Here is an 18438-nt window from a genome sequence, read left to right on the forward strand (position 1 = left end):
TTCTTCCTGTTCTCTGGAATTTGCAGCAGTTAACTATGTCTACCACAAAAGCATTTCATAACTTTATAAATGGATATGAAGTCTGAGAAAAGGGGGACATAGCATAAGCTAGAGCTGTATTACTTGTTTGTTGGAACATTCCCTACAAAAATGAAGTTTATTACAAAATCACAGAATCACAGAATGTTAGGGATTGGAATGTTTATTGAAACATTCTAGCCTAATCAGGCCTTCCAGAGACTCTGGACTCCATTTCTTTCCCAAGTTTTTTACTTTGTATGAACTCACTCCTCACTATAAATTCCATGACTAATTTTGGGAGCAAAGGCTAGAGCTCAGAACCACTCTGCTTTTAATCTGAGAGCAACGTCTGATCAGTGGCACAGAGTCTAGTTGGAGGCCTGTAGCTAGCAGTGTTCCCCAAGGGTCTGTGCTGGGTCCAGTCCCATTTAACTTATTCATCAACAACCTGGACGAAGGGACAGAGTGTACCCTCGGCAAGTTTGCTGATGACACAAAACTGGGAGGAGTGGCTAATACACCAGAAGGCTGTGCTGCCATTCAGGGAGACCTAGACAGGCTGGAGAGTTGGGTGTAGAGGAACATAATGAAATTCAACAAAGGCAAGTGTAGGGTCCTACACCTAGGGAGGAATAAGCCCATACACCAGTACAGGTTGGGGGTTGACCTGCTGGAAAGCAGCTCTGAAGAGAAAGACCTGGAAGTCCTGGTGGACAACAAGTTCACCATGAGCCAACAATGTCCCCTTGTGGCCAGGAAGGCCAATGGTATCCTGGGGTGCATTATGAAGAGTGTGTTCAGCAGGTCAAGGGGAGTTCTCCTCCCCCACTACACTGCCTAAATGAGGCCACACCTGGAGTACTGTGTCCAGTTCTGGGCCCCCCAGTTCAAGAAAAATAAGGAACTACTGGAGAGAGTCCAGCAGAGGGCTACAAAGATGATTAGAGGACTGGAGCATCTCTCTTATGAGAAGAGGCTGAGGGAGCTGGGTCTGTTTAGTCTGGAGAAGAGAAGACTGAGAGGGGACCTTAACAATACTTACAAATACATCAGAGGTGAGTGTCAAGAGGATGGGGTCAGACTCTTCTCAGTGATGCCCAGCGACAGGACAAGGGGCAATGGGCACAAACCAAAACATGAGAAGTTCCAACCAAATACAAGAAAAAAAACTTCTTTACTTTAAGGGTGGTAGAGCACTGGAACAGGCTACTCAGGGAGGTTGTGGAGTCTCCTTCTCTGGAGATATTCAAAACCCACCTGGATGTGACCCTATGCCGTGTACTCTAGGTGAACCTACTTTGGCAGGGGGTTGGACTAGCTGATCTCCAGAGGCCCCTTCCAACCCTTACCATTCTGTGATTCTGTGACATGGTCAAACTGTGGAGCCAATGACTTTTTTTTTTCCGCTCTTCTTTAAATAACCAGTTTTTCATTCTTTGTGTCCATAGTTTTTACATTATTTGATGGTTTAGGTTATCTTCATGCTGGGTTTGTGAATATTGTTTGAGAGGAACTAAATTCTTCTCCTGAATTGTGCAGAGAATGAATGTAACTGGGCTGGTATTGCGTTTTCTAGTCAGACTGAAGTTGACCACAGTCAACAAGGACAAGACATGCAAAAATTCCTTTGGTAACTGAAGAACCTTTATTCGTGGTGCTTCCCTTTCTCATATGGAAAACAAAGAGAAGGGTGCCTTTTAGTGGTGCTGGTAGGAAAAATACATTAGGAAAGTTGAGGGGCTGAATGAGAGCTTTTATCTCACAGTTAGTCAGGCTTTGAGGCTTTAAGGTTGTATTTTTGTTGATTCTTGACCAACAGAGCAGCTGGTCTGATTATCCAGGGTCTGATTAGTCTATACAAAGACAGCCTTAATGAACTTTTAGCAGCATACTTTTAAGTAGGTATAATGTGAGTGGAAATGATTGTCTTGAATAAACACTTTTGTGGAAAATAATGTTTCATTGTCTCAGTATTTTCCCATAGATTCTTGAATTGTATAATTGAGGTGCCTTTTTTTTTTTTAATTGGAGGTGTAACGTTTGTTGTTCCTGTGAATCAGTTGCAAAATATGTGTAGTTCTTAGCCTCAGAAAATCTAGAGAGAAGGTTGAGATTCTATCTATTTTCAAGATTTCAATTTGAGTTAAAACCACTTGGAGAAGCTAGTGCTTAATTGTCCCATTGCAACAGCACACCTGGGATCACACAATCTTATTTTAGGTGTTCATGTGACCATCTCTATAGGTATGTTATGATCTAGATTTTTAATTAAGTTATCAGTATTTTTCCCTAGTGGACCTTTGACGTAAAAGATGTTGTATTTTCCTTCATAAACAGCTATTCAATACTTATGTTTTGTCTTCTTTGCTCAGTCCATATTATTCTAGCTCTGTTCTGGACTGCCAATTACTCATGTTCTCACAGGACTTATCTGTGCTGCTCATTACCATATTTATGCTACCTGAATGCTTTAAAAATATTAATGAGTTTAAATGCATAAAAGTTCCTATAAGAAGAGACATTGTGAGTAGTATTTTAGAGATACTGAGAAGGTGAAATGGATAATTTCCACTGGAATTTAATGACAAATAGTCATAGTCATTTTGTTTCATGAAGGATTTTGATATCTGACCTCCCTAAACTTGCCTCCCTACAATTTTATTCCTCTTCTAAATCAAAACCAACGATAGTTGAATGCTCTATAGAAAAGTGTACATGCATCTCCCCAGTTCCATCAAAAAAAAGTGTTCCTACAAATCTTTAGAACTCATACTAATGAGAAGCTATGAACATCACAGCCAGGGCTCCTGTGATTCTAAGAGATGACCTGCCAAAGAGAAATCTATTGTTACTAAGCAGAAATGGTTCTACTGGACTCTCACTAATTATCAGAGGAATCTTATCAAGACCTGATAACTTCCTTGAAGCTATTCCATTTGAATTTTAATGAACAGCCTATCCAACAAATAGATTTAATCTCCACTAGTCTCAGCATTCAGTTTTTCAAGACGCAGATCTGATTTTTCAGATTAATTTGTACTCAATTTATTGTTCAATATGAAGATCTCCTAGAGATCTGTTACAGTTCTTAACTGCAAATTAGACTAGACTCAGGTGAGCCTTCTCATGGGTGACTAGTGGGAAAGGTTTAGTCCCACTGACTTTTTCAATGTTACATAGGATCCCTGCAGAGAAAGGGATAGAATCAAGTTCTCAGCGGGCATCACTCTGTATTTTAGCAATGAGAATGACCCTTCTTTTTGTGGCTGCTAGACTCACCTTCAATATTCTCTGTTTCACAAGATGTTTCACAAGATGTTCTGTGCTCTCCATGGGTACGAGATATTTCCTTTTCAAAAGACTTCCTTTGGAACTATGCCCAGTCTTTAATGTAAAAATGGATATGGGAATCAGGTTGCCATAAAAATGGGGATGCAAAACTATCTAAACATGTATTACATATTTTGAATACAAGTAGAGTTTACAAATGCACTGTTCGGGCACATAATGACACATCTGTCAGGAAATCGAGAAGTGTACCCTTTCAGTTGCACGGTATTTAGGAATAGTTCTCTGTTTCTATATCTACATCTGTATCCATCTATAAGTTTAAGTTAACACCGACAATGACAGCACTGACATTGCTGGAAGAATAAACACTTACATGGTGTCAGGAGGTCTTAATTACCGTTTTGGAATGATCAGATGGTGTGCAGAGGGACACCAATCACTATTTTTCCTAGTAAAAAATAGAGGTAATACTCATAAATCATTCTGAAAAAAAACTCAAAATATTCTCAGAAACTTTTTACTTTCTCTCAAGACGTAACATCTTTTTTTAAAACTCAAATTACAAGCAGTTAGGACGCATGTATGACTCATTTGCCAGATTTCACTTTTAAAAATCAAAACCACTTAGTGTTAAGCAGTAAAAGTGTTAAAAATCAGCATAGTTCTTACAGGTTTAAAATAGAACTAACTTATGAAATTTCAGGGAAGAAAATTGTCTCTTCCTAAGATCATATTGTAGCTTGAAGAAAATTCTTGTAAACACACTGACTGAAAAAAAAACGTAGTTATTGAAACACCAATCTTAGTTTATCGTACATTCCTCTGTTAATTCCTGTTCTTTATCTACAAAACTTCTAGAATTGCTTTGCTATATTATCTTTAACACTGACTAAGATAATATTTTATTTGTTTAACAGAATAAAAGGCATGACAATGCAGGAAGAAGTTATCTGTCATGACCTTCAGGAGCAGACTATTCAAGGTAATTATTTTAAGAGGAAAACCATGGAACCTGTAGATATCTTGTAACAGTAGTATACATATTTAATCTTCCAACTCAGGCAGTAAACCCCTCTTAGCAAGCGTAATGTACCTGATGAAATTATATATGATCGTTAAAGAGTGTTTTGATGTCTTTTGGTTTTCAAACCCTGAACTGTATATCTATTCCTTGGATATGTATCATACAGGTATATTTTATGATTCAGAATCTGTCTTTTTTTCTTAGTTGCCTTGAAAGGGAAGTATGTTATATTACAGTCCCATAAAAATCCTGACAATAAAAAAAGTAAGCGATATAACTTTTCTAATGTTTTCCTACTCGTGTAAGGTTTTAGGTTGACAACATAGCTTATTTTCATCTGTTCTTGTCAATCCAGAATGAGAAAGACCGCTTAAAAACACAGATTAAAGAGAACAGCAATTTAGGGGCAGAGATAAAGAGTATTTGTGGGAAAATTTCTAAGAACTGATATAGCTCAGATGAAAATTAGACTAGGATTTATGACTTTTGTTTAAAGCAGCAGAGATAAAATGAAGGGTTATTGCATGTGTCTCACGTGTGTACAGACAGCTCCCATTACATATGTAAGAAGTTTATCTAATGCCTGATGATGTTTTAAGACAACAACAAACAAAGTGTGAACTGACCTAAAAAAAATTTATGCGAGTAAGAAAGCACTATGCAAGGGCTTATATTTTGCACAAGCAATTATGTTTCCATTAAAATATCGTTTGCTTTGAATTATATTTCCTTCATACTTTTGGTATGTGGCTGCTACCTGGTCCTGATGATTTACTAGTTCTTCAATAATATGTCCATTCCCCCTGATTTACCATCAGGATTACCCTTATAATACAAATTCTTTTATCATCTTTCATAGTACAGATTAATTAAAAGAGTTAATTTAAAGTCTTCACAATTTCACTGGCATCTTTGAGGCAGCACTCTCTTTTTAAATGCTTTAAAGGAACTATAGGCATCTTCTTCCATTTACAGTTTGACTTGTTAAGATATTTTTGTCTTCCAGAATATAATAATGACCTTGTTGATACTCCATCAAAAACTAGACTGAGTCTCAGAATAAAAGCAAGAATCACCTTAGCACTATTCTGGGTCTACTTAATTGTTAGGTAGTTATTCAGCATATTAATATATTTTGTTTATCCTGGAAACAGAGCAGGTGCTACTCATGTAAGTTGTCTTACATGAGTAAGCACATAGGTACAAGGATCACATGTATGAAGGACATACTGCATGCACTGAAATCACATTTATGTTTGAAAAAAAATTATATAGTGATGAGAGCTTAAGTTACTTCAGCTGTACTGAGAGGGAACTGAAGATATTTTGTACTTAGAAATGCTCACAACTTGAACAATCAGTCCTTACAATATTCTGGGCTACTACAGTGAAGTTACTGATGCATTTTCTATGTGTATCAAGTGTTTATTTACAGGATAACTGAATAGACTTGATTCAATGCCATTAGATATGTAAGTCTCCCATCTGTTCTTCACCTGCCTCCTCAAGGCAATATCAGTCTCCTGTATGTTTTATGCCATATCTGCTAGACCTTCACTGAATATCTCAAGCACTGCAGGGTATCTCAGATGTCACCGGGCCTCTATGTGAAGGCAACAGAATTGATCTCGTGGTATAAAAATAACTAGTCCATTATACTGGGCCTTTTTTTTTAAACCTTAGCCACTTATGAAAAGGTCAGAAAAGGGATTCCAAATTTTGTTAGAATGAGAGTGATATGAAAAAGTTTATTTTAATCACAGAAAATTCTTATGTGAACTAATATAGTAGTTTTGTCTCTTTGAGATGATATTAGGTAAACAGCTGAAATATAAGAAAAGGTATTAAAATATGTGCATCATTAGACATGATATACTTGTTAACATTAAAAAAATATTATTCTGATGCTTACATGAGAACACATTAAAAATATATTAAACTCATACATAAAAGCATGCTTCTGTTTTAAACATAGAGGGATTCTGATGGGGATCTTCAAGCTGGTTATTCAGTAGAAGAATACATGAATCACCTGAGAAATTTTGTTTTTCAATTCAGTGTGTGCTAAGGAGGGCTTGACTGAGGCAGAGATACAAAGACTTCATTTTGTACATCTGACATTGATTTAATTCTGAAAACAAATTGAAATTGTAACTTTAGAGACAATGTGTTCCTTACCTGTATCATTTTTCTCTCACCTCTTCCCCTCCCTCTGCCTGTAACTAAATGAGATTCTTGTATTATTATAGTTGCATATACCTTCAAATTCATTCCCTTTGGTATATAAACTCTCTTCAGTCACCTAGGTAATATACTGCAAAAAGTAAAGGCATAAGCAGTTTAGAATGCTAAATCTTCAAACTTCAAAGAAGTAACTTCAGTATTTTGAATTGACTTCTGAAATCTCTGTGAACAGTGGGAGCTTAAGGTTCCTAAATTCTACTCCTTTGACTGGCTTCTAACTGAGGTGCCATGCAAGCTTAAAGTGGAAAGTGTAACTGACCTACTCAAATGTTTACTCTTTAGCTGTAATGGGTTAACTGGAAAAAATACAGAAAGATCAATGACCTAGAAAACACAACCAATAATGGAAGATGGGTAGAGATTGATTTGTTTAGAGAAGGAAAGGGATGATAAACTTCAAATATGCAACTCTTTGCTGCAAAGAGTCAGTGGAAATTGTCAGTCCTTAAAATGACAAAAATATCAGCAGGCTTAAATTGTAATTTAAAGGTTTGTTTGGGTATAGATATGTATTTATTATTACTTAATAATATCTATCCTTTAAATATACTTTGCAATAAAGTCCAATCTTTATGGCATTTTCAGCAATTTAAAGAAATAAATTTGCCTATTCCTGAATAGCTTCCATTCAGAACTGTTTAGTGTAACAAGTTTGCATCTTCCTGTGAGAAATGTTTCTGAGAAGAACAAAAAAATTTAACATAAGTAGTAAGGTATTATTTAGTGTCAATACAATAATACGAAACCAATTCACAATCAGCATCTTTATGTATTTCTTTTTTCCCTGTTATTTCCTATGAAAAATAAAGACAACAAAAACAATGATCATCAATGTAGATAATTCAGAGTCTAAGAAAGAGATAAATCTGCCTTCTATACTATAATAAAAAGCAGAAAAGTAATTAATATTTCAATATTTAATCACAGAATATAATCACTCGGTACAAAATACTTCAGCATTTAATTCAGTGAGATTAATTAAGTCCAGCTGTGTGCATGTTCCAATTTTTTTAATGAAAAAACTTCAAAGCTGAAGTATTGCACATAATTTTTTGAGCTCTTGAAGGTGTTAAAATATAGCTGAGAGGAGATATATAAAGCATGAGATTACCTTGAAACCTCTTATCCAGACTAGAGCCAACCAGCTTCTGCAGAACTCAGGTGGACAGAATTGCTTAGAGTGGATTTATTTTAGAATGAATTAGCACACTTCACAGGTGATCTTTACTGCTCCTGTTACTTCTGCTACTGTTACTACTGCTACCACTACCACTACTATTACTATTACTATAACTACTTAATTGCTGCTTCTGATTCTTTCACTGCAAGCTAAAGCAGCTTCTAACACAGTGAATTTGTCCATGTCTGTGGTATTCATAGAATCAGAGAATAGTTTGAGTTGGAAGGGACCTTTAAAAGTCATCTAGTCCAACTCCCCTGCAACGAGCAGGGACATCTTCAATCAGGTAAGGTTGCTCAGAGCCCTGTTCAACTTGACCTTGAATGTTTCCAGGGATGGTGCACTTACTACCTCTCTGGGTAAACTGTTCCAGTGTTTCACCATCCTCATTGTAAAAAATTTCTTCCTTACATCTAGTCTAGATCTACTTTCTTTTGGTTTAAAACCATTATGCCTTGTCCTATCGTAACAGGCCCTACTAAAAAGTTTGCCCCCATCTTTCTTATAAGCCCCCTTCAAGTATTGAAAGGCCACCATAAGGTCTCCCTGGAGCCTTCTCTTCTCCAGGCTGAACAACCCCGACTCTCTCAGCCTTTCCCCATAGAAGAAGTGTTTCATCCCTCTGGTCATTTTTGTGGCCTTCCTCTGGACCTGCTCCACTGGTCCATGTCTTTCCTAACCCCACATTTCCTTTTCCTTCCTCCTGTATTCCTTGTAATGATCCTTTTTGTACATAAAAAAATGTACATATTGTCTCTTGAAAAGAACAGACAGAGACATTAATGCAAAGTAGTAACAGTAATAAGTACGATGTTTGGCCATTCTTCAATTATATCTGTGAGTTATTAATTTTGGTCAGTGTAAAATCCATTAGGTAAAATGTAGGCAATAGGTTACAGGTAATTTTGATGTAGGCTGCTTATTATTAGAACTTTTCCCTAGAAAAAGCTTAGAGTGTACTGATTTAGCTGGCTATTTGCACTTTGAGTTTTGTCTGGGTTTTGTCTATTTATTTATTTACTATGCATTAATTCCTCACATTGTTGGGCAATTGTTATTGTACTCAAGTAATAAGCTAAGTTTCTTGTGTTCCTTTTGCATAAAGAAAGAATAGTTTAAATCTAAGAAAATCTTGACCCAATGTAAAAGTATGAGAGAACAGCCTGGAGATGGTATTTATAATGACTTAGTGAAGTGATTCATAAGTCAGGAAAAACAATAATGTGTAAACAGCGAAAACTGATTTAGTGAAATACCCTTCAAAATAATTCTTCCCTAGAAAATGACTGTGCCATTTGAAACTTGCAGCACTGTGCAAAGCTTTCAGAACTACTTGCATTAGGCTTGGAATCAACATCAAAATACTTCCAAGAACTGAAGATGATCCATTATAGAAGCTGGTACATACTGAGAAAAGACTTTGTTGAGAATGCTAATCCTCCTTACTAAAACTTCTGAGAGGTCAGCATTTACACAGACAAGACACTGTGATCCAAATTAAAAAGGATTGTCAGGGAAGAAGACTTAGAAGTTGTGATATCCAACACTGCAGTATCCAAGTAAAATTGTTCATTTATAGCTCTTACAGAGTAGGTATGCCCAGACCTAGTGGTATGTGAAATTCCTTGAGCATAGATGACCAAACTGGCCATTAATTGGGTCTGAGTATTTGGAACTCAGAGCAGTCTGGACTTCCAGCATTTTGAAAACTTCTGGGGGTACAGAGGTTATGGTTTCCTTTGAATCTTATATTAAGTAATACAAAGGAGCTTCCATCTCACACGCATCAAAATAATGGTAGAGATTGGCAACACCATGTCTCCCTGATATCAATGTTCTCATGATTATCTAATGCACTGAACCATTGGTTCATAAAAACAAACAAGCAAGCAAGAAAACAAACCTTTGAAATGCTAATCTTGGGTGATGACTGATATCTTTTCATTCTGAGAAGCTTCTCCATCCTTTTTATGTAAAATCTGAGACACTGTACTTCAAAGAAATGGGTGTCCTAGAGACAGATGAGGAAAACCTGATAGGCATACAAGTCAAATCTTCAGCAGGAGGGGATAAGAGAAGAAGCCATCTTTGACTTCTTCTTTCCTTGGTGTATTTAACTTTGTAATGTAAACTAAATAACCAAAAGGTTGCTTCAGGGTCTTTAGTCTTATCTGACATAAGAATTTCTCTCTACTTTCTTCTGGACCCATACAAATGTATTCAAAATGCACAACATCCTAGATAGAAAAGAAAGTGTGGAAAAACTTTTGTGGATTACTGTCAACACCTTGGGTGTTTCAGCATTCCATGTCTTGGTAGTACTTTGTATACTTCTAAATACCCACTTTGCTCCCATATACCTTGGGTAACAGAGAAAACATCTGTAATAATTTTTAATTAGTAATTAAAAGTAAATTAAATTAATCATCCCTATGTTTAATCTGGTTTGCCCATGATGTACTTGGTGAGTGATCTCCCTGTCTTTACCTTGACCCCTGAGCTCTTTCTTTTTATTTTCTCCCCTTGTCCTGTTGAGGAGGTGTAGTGAGAGAGCAGCTGGGTGGAGGCCTTTGGCAGCCAGCCAAGGTCAAACCCACCACAAGCAAGTATTCATAGAGGCTGACTTTAAGCATAGAAATTAGGTGTTCGAAATTTTCTACATCCAAACACTGAGCATGTACATGCATCACAGAAATATTCAAAGAATAAAAGCATTAATCTGGAAAATATACCAACAACAAGAGATAGAGAAAACAGTTTCCACATAGAAATTTTTGAATAATACCCGTAATTTGGTACTGAGGTGACACCAGTCATATTATAGTTTTAAGCTAACTTTGCCCATTTCTCATGTCTTCAGAAGTACTGCATGGTGTTATGGTAGAGCTCTCTTGAAGTTATAATATGTGATTCAACTATAATACTGTCAGTTCAATGAGAAGACAATTACTAACAACCATATGTAATACACACAACTTTGTTGCCCTTGCTGAAGACTCCGTGATAAGTTCTTTACATATAAAGTCCCCACAGTATTCATCTAAAATATTCTACAAATTTGGTTTTCTCAATAGAGAATATTATTCAGTCATAGTTCTGTAGAAAAAGATATTATTACAAACGGAAACCAAATAAAAAAACAGGAAAAGAAAAAAAAGAACCTAGTAAATTGATTATTGGTAATGTTATTTCTTCAGTAACTCATATGAGTAATGCCTAGCAAAAGCTGACATTTGCAGAACATAATTTGAAATAATCCCAAATACTAAACAATCATTAGTTAACAGCTACTTAGAAGTAACTAGCTTTATGAAGGGATTTTTTTTTGTAGGAAACAGTATGATTTAATATATAGTAACTTTCCTTCAGTGAAGTATCGTGTTTTTTTCATTGTTAGTTTCCTCAATTTGAAAGCTGGAAGGTGATCTCACTTTCCTATATATTTCAGAATCATTCTTTCATAATGCAGTATTTTTTCCTTTTCATTTCAGTTACTTTAATGTTAATAAAGAACAGGAATTTTCTAGAAGCTCATGCACTCTTTTCCTCAGGACTCGGTTCAAATGAAAGGACAATTGCAATATTTCGCACAGTGTGCAAACTTTACTTACATTTAATTTACTTCTCTTATTTACACTCCTAGTCTCTTCTAAAGAGCAACTATGTAAGACACCAGTTGATATTCAGCGAACCATAGAGCGTAACCATTTTGTTGAGTTTCCTCTGTATATTTCCTCTGTATATTTTCTTTTAAAAGATTACATACTTGACTTCTATTGAAAAGTGACCTTTGTCGAGACTTGGAGGGAGGCTGTCACCTTTTAAGGCAGGGCGGGTGGTTAAACAGATGGCAGATGCTCTCTATTAACCTTCTCCTTCCCCAGAGGGGAAAAGGAAAAAGAAAACAGAGAGGGACTTAGGGGTTGAAAAGCTAAAAGAGTTTTGATAAACAATAACAAGGAAAAAGATATAATAAATAATGAACTGTGTACAAAACTGCTACTGAGCTCCCCGCAATGATGACCACGTCACCGCTGACGCTTCAGGGCAGGCGCTGGGGAGTCTCAAGCCAGATGCAGCAGCAGGTGGGAACTGGATTCAGGAGTGAAGGCAGAAGTGTGGGCAGACCCCTCCCAGGTTGTCGGCCATAGGGGAAGAGAACATGACCCTCGTGGTCTCTCAGCTTTAAACAGAGTATCACATGGGTGGGATGGAATACCCCGTTGGTCAGCTCTGGGTCACCTGTCCTGTCTGCTCCTCCCCGCAGATGAGACACTTTATGGTCCCTTCCTCTGTGGGACAAAGAGACCCAACAGGAACCCTAGTTCCCATGGCAACAAGCACATGTAGTCAACGCCAGAAAGCACAGTCACTTAAAAGAAACTTAACTGAAAAGTCTGTCCTAGTCCAAACCAGGACAGAGGCATATTAGAAATGACATCCAGAAACACCTTTCTTTTACAAAATTTTCCACTTCCTATTGTAATATAGTATACTACTTCTAAAAAGACTGATGGAGTATAGTTGAAATAAACCCAAATATCTTTCTGACAAAAGCAAGGCAAAAAAGACATAAGCTAGAACAACACGTGTTTCCACCAAGATTCTGCATTTGAAGATCTTTGAAGAGTTGAAATGCAAGAGAAGTCTATCATTTCTCTGCAATTGGCACAAAGCCACTAAAAAAAAAAAGACTCTAGTGCATAACTTTTATGTTTGTGTGTTATTTTGCCATGCCAATAACATTATCCCTTGTCAATGTCAATGAAACCATTACTTTCAGCAAATCTAAGGAAAAAAATCCCATTAACAGAAAAAAAAGACTATAGCAAATTTAAATTACTTTTCTTCATTTTCCTTTTTTCTTTTTTTAAGCAAAGGACTGATTTACAAATCAAATAGCGGCAGATGAGAAAATACAAACAAATATACATTCCTACTGCTCTTCAAATAGTGGGTATAAAACGTTATTATACTTGCTCTATATTTCTGATTCAGAGTGTTAAGTGATTACAAATTTGTCAAAACTTTCAATTAAGACTGTTCTTCCTGCATTACAGAAAAAAAAAGTGGAGTCCTTTTAGGGTCCGCCTAGCTAATTGAACTTGGCTTCTGTAAGAGCTTGAGAGGAGAGACTATGTTTTCCTTAGTGCTTCTTATAGGCTCATGTAGCTCATATGATTTTTTTCTTAGCTCCAAACCACACTTTTTTTCCACACAACCTTCACTTAAATTAAAAAAAAAAAACAAAGTAGTAGGTAAAGTGCCAAAGTAGTTCAAAAAATAAACTAGAATTTAAATTTTATTTTATTATCAGATTTTCTCATATCTTGTGACAGCCTTAGTTTCATAGTTTTATAACATTCAAGATGCTTCACAGAAACATTTTTACATAATTGCCTGTGCTGATGGCAAAAATTCTGCTCATTAGAAAGTAAATTACATATTGGAATGCCATTTCCCTTATCTATGCAGGTTGGTATACAGGTATCGGGGAAATTTAGAAGTCTGGTGTAACATTTTGCCTTAATGATAAAAAAAGTAAAAAAAGGGATACTATGTTTTACTTTATACCATTCAACTGGAAAATATGTCAGTAATCATACTCATTGAAAGAGAATATACCAGTTTTACCATATCAATACTAAAGTCTGGGTTCATTCCAATGAACTTGGCAAACTTAACTATTTTACTCTCCCTCAGATATTATTAAAATCAAAGGAGAGAAACATACACCATGACAAGATGATTTTGTGAATGCTTATCTCTTTCCATGGAGTACATTATGAACCCTGAGGAAATGTTGTCGAATTGATATCTTGTTAAAATTCCTGAATTTATGTGAAGGAAATCTGGACTTTTATATCTGTAATTTGATTCTATTGTCAATTTGTGTGTATTTGTTAAAGACATTTTCTGTTTCAATGCTTAAAGATACAATGGGTGACAAAGGAAATAATACCCATCTGCTTACAAAATTTTTTTGATCCAAAGCCCCTCTGTGACTCATTTTGCCCATGGCTTTAATTAGCATAGTGACATTGAGAATTTTAGAAAAAATGAGCTATGTAAATTCAGTATATCTGATACAAATATAATTATTTCAGATCTTTTTCCTGAGACCAGTGAGGAATTCTCTGTACATTTAGTGTACAGAGGGAGAGAAACAGACTATATGTATCACTGTTTAATTTTATGAGACAGAAATGACAGCACAACAAAAAATGTTTGGTGGCTATATTTTTTTTTATCTTGCCATCTTCAGTTTCATTCAATGCCCCTTGTTCTAGTACGGGAGAGACAATGAGATAGTTGTTTCTCATTTGGAATCTCTCCAATGCAAATAATTTTATAGTTCTCTATCAGTTCTTAATCTAGAGGCCATTTCCATTTTCATCAGCTCAGTTACCTGCTGTCATGAGGCTAGAGATACTGGTTCATAAATTGAAATGGGTCTTACACTTCGGCCACAACAACCCCATGCAGTGCTACAGGCTGGGGGAAGAGTGGCTAGAAAGCGGCCTGGTGGAAAGAGAACTGGGGGTGCTGATCGACAGCCAGCTAAACATGAGCCAGCAGTGTGCCCAGGTGGCCAAGAAGGCCAATGGCATCCTGGCCTCTATTAAGAACAGTGTAGCCAGCCGGTCTAAGGAAGTGATTGTCCCTCTGTACTTGCACTGGTGAGGCCGTACCTTGAACACTGTGTCCAGTTCTGGGCCCCGCACTTCAAGAAAGATATTGAGGTGTTGGAGCGAGTCCAGAGGAAGGCGACCAAGCTGGTGAAGGGTCTGGAGGGTCTGAACTACGAGGAACGGCTGAGGGAGCTGGGGTTATCTATATCTAAGAATATAGATAACATAGAACTGAATGTATTAAAGCTTAATATACATCATATTTAACATAATGCATATTCCACATCTAGCACTGTATAGTCAACAAAAATAACAGCCATCTACTCTGCTTAAATTTTCATTATATGTGTTTCAGGACAGGCAGTAGTAACTGTTCACGGCCATACTCCATCTGGAAATGGGAGGCAGCAGTTCTGCTACAACCCTATAACGCTGCCAAATGATGTTATGGGATGTTAATTTTATGGTTAAAGAGCAGTAAAACTAGTTCCCATGGGATTGCTTTTTCAAAAGGAGGCATTACTTTCAGCAAGCCCTCCAACTTCAAACCTCTTTAACTCCTCACTGAGTTATTCTGCTATTTCCTAAAATGTCCTGCTAGTAATGACCCTAAACAGTATTCATCTATAGTAGTGAATGCAGGATTTAGAGCCATTAGTATATAGCACTATACTCTGCTACCTAATAATGAACTAGCTGAATTTTGAGAGAAACTGTTTGTTCTGAGTTCCTCCAGTACAAATTTTTATCACAACAGTGTATGAAACATGGAAAACTATACTTGAATATAAGCTTTTTTTTCTTAGAGCTGTTGACTTCTGGTTTTAGATATACAAAAAAAAAAAAGCCTAGTATCAATTAGAATACACAAGAGCATAAAATGGGTCTACTTAAAAAATCTGGGGTGGGTATTCTTGTTATTAAGGATCTCATAAATCCATTATGTTAACCATTGTGAAGTCAGATAGGAAAATGCCTCAGGAGACCCACCTACAGGACCCCATTATCACTGAGAGGGCTGTAGTAGACAGATTTAAACAATAGTATTTAATACATTACTGTTAGAACCATTTCAGAAATTGAATTGTCACACCTTCTCTGGCTACTTTTGAGTGGTAGAGTCATAGTATCAAATTGTGAGAATTTTCTCCACAGCTTCTATAACAGAAAAGGGACAAGAAAGTCCTATATACCTGGTTACCTGGTTTAACTGGAGGTGAAGCCAAATAACTACCTTGAGTTTCCTCTAGTCACCATGGCTATATTAATGACATGAAAGTCTTGCTCACTTTAAAGGCCTTAAGTGCTATGCATTCTACAGATGCTATTTATGACAATTGTGTATACTTCTGTTGAATTGTGTTTATATAGATGTCATCTATATATATATATATGTAAAATCATATCAATTTCCTGAAATACTGAAATCCTAAAAAAACTTAAAAATTTCAGAAAAGATACAGCAGCAGTAGTTTTGCTTCAACTTTCAAAATGATCTTGTTGAAATTCCCCAAGCATCTATGTTTCTGTGGCCAGACTACAAAGATGTATATGTTACGTTTTCTCTCTTTTTAATTTACTTGCAGAAAAAATACAAATTTGTTTTGTACCTAAAACAGTGAATTCCTTAAGGTTGTCAATTTTTATTGTGAACCTTGTGCATTTGTGGAAATGCTTCTTGTACTTACAGCAAATTATTAAAATGTTCATTTTCATAACTGGCTGCAATATCCTAGCCTGTGATTCCCGAAAAGGCAGCAACACTAAAATCTAACGTAAGAGTGGTTTTCAAAATATATTTTACAAAGTTTGGAGGTATTAAATTTACTCTCTTGGTTTAAATCAATCACAAAAATACTAAATCAGTCAAAGATTTTGAGGACAAATCAATTATTAGAAATCAAGGCATAGGCACAAGTTGCTTGAGGCAAAAAGATTTTTTCAGAACTTTTAAATTTCCATATATAACTTTCAAAAACAGAAAAAGGCACTAGCTAGACAAGTCATAGTAAATTCCACTGTGCCATTTGCAGCTCTATGTTTGGCCTTCTAAAATGGTGAGAATTCATACAGAATCTACGGCAACCACCAAATTCTTGCAAAGTATGGACTAAAATTCCCTTTCTTTGGTGTATGTTTTTAAAGACAACCTACTGGTTATAAGCTTGTTAGGGCATGGAAATTGATACCTGTTCAAAACTTTTCATTGCCTTATAGATTTTACGTGCTGGAGAGTGTGCTAAACACACAATATATTGTAATCAAACATGAAAGTAGTAATAATGGGAATGGCATCGTTTCATCTTCTTAAATTCTTTCCACTAAGGAGAAATTTTCCAAGATTCCCAGGAGAGTAGGAAGAAATAAGGCTTTCTAGAGCTTTCTCATTTGAAAATGAGTAAGAATATTTAGGTTCCATTTCCTTATCTTATAAATAAGTACATCTATATCTATATATAAGTACAGCTATATATATGTATATGTACACTCACAGACACACACACATATACAAACATATACAAGCATTGACTATTTAACTGGTATCCTGGAAACTGAAATGATATCTTATTTGTCTAAATAATTTTAAACTGAAAATTCCAACATTGTCATACATACAACCTTCAACTCTGTTCACATAGGTTCCTTCAAAAGTAGCAGTACTTGGGCTATAAGTGCAGTGCAGGCTCAGAGGCACAAGGCTAAAAGAGAACAAGAACAGGGGATTTACTGTGAGAGAAGTGGTAGCCTAAATAATGTTTGTAGCAAAGGAATGACTTGCTAGAGAGGAACTCTCTTATAAAATTCTCTTGATAACATCTGTGTATCTTTCAGAACTATCAAAAAAAGGGTTTGCTTGTTTGTTTGCTTGTCCTGCAGATAACAAAGGAAAATATGCATGAAAATATTTTAGTTCATTGTATGCATGTAAAGTAATTTATGTATTTTTTGTATATAAGTACATCTATGTTGACATATGTTTGGAATTAAGTGCCTTAAAACTCTGTATATTACATTCACAGAAACTTAGATATGAGAAAATAATTAGATTTTCCTATGACAGTTATGCATAACAGATACAACATTTACTTTAAGATCTATAATATGCACTTCTTTATACATTAGCTATGTAGTTATATTTTATTCAATGCACCATTAATGTATTTTGCGGTATATTTTGTGTTCCATTTGGTAGTTTCCACATTTTAAAAACGATACATTAGAGCAATTTTTATAGGGAAGTAGACTTGTAATCTCTGGGTAAATTAAGAAAACTATAAGACAATTTATAATTTTGCTGAAAGAGCTTTTATCAACATTAACATACTAAAAGGAGTATTTTTACCTGGAAAATCCCAAATCAATCTTGTTTAGCTGAGATAAAGATGATTTTTCTCAGCAGGACAAATATTACCATACTGAGTTATCCTTTTTCTTGATTTCAGTAGGAAATCTGTATTTCAAGGACACAGTAGACATCTACTTCATACAAAGCTAAGTCTGAGATTTTAAAACCAGCACAGTCAAGAAACGTGTAAATTGATTTATTGTAACTGCTTTATTGTATCCATTTAGCACATCATAACATTATATTCAAGGGATCAGCATCTTACTATATATTCACCTCAAGGATATTACCAAAGGAAAGGTCAAACTGATCAGCTTTCTATACACATTATTTGCTGTTACCCTATACCTCAGAAACTGCACAAAAGCTGTTCCTTGGTTTATAAAATGCTCAAAGCACATCAGATCGTACAAGCCTACAGGTAACATCAGGTTTACGATTAGAAACCAATTTGCTTTCCCCTTTTACAATCTTCCTCACAAGGGATTGACAGAAGGTCCAATTATAAAGAAAAAAATCCACATTTTTCCCAGATAGGATGTGATCTAATCATAGGGTCTTGGTGTCCACTCTTATGTCATTAGTAAGCAAAACCTTATAAAATACAGAAAAATTACATCTGACCTATATATTTCTCCATTCTTATTTTTATTTTTGCATTAATATCATGAGCTTCTGTCAAAAAATTATTTTCTTATAA

Source organism: Nyctibius grandis, chromosome 2, assembly GCF_013368605.1.
Source record: "Nyctibius grandis isolate bNycGra1 chromosome 2, bNycGra1.pri, whole genome shotgun sequence".
Taxonomy (NCBI): domain Eukaryota; kingdom Metazoa; phylum Chordata; class Aves; order Nyctibiiformes; family Nyctibiidae; genus Nyctibius; species Nyctibius grandis.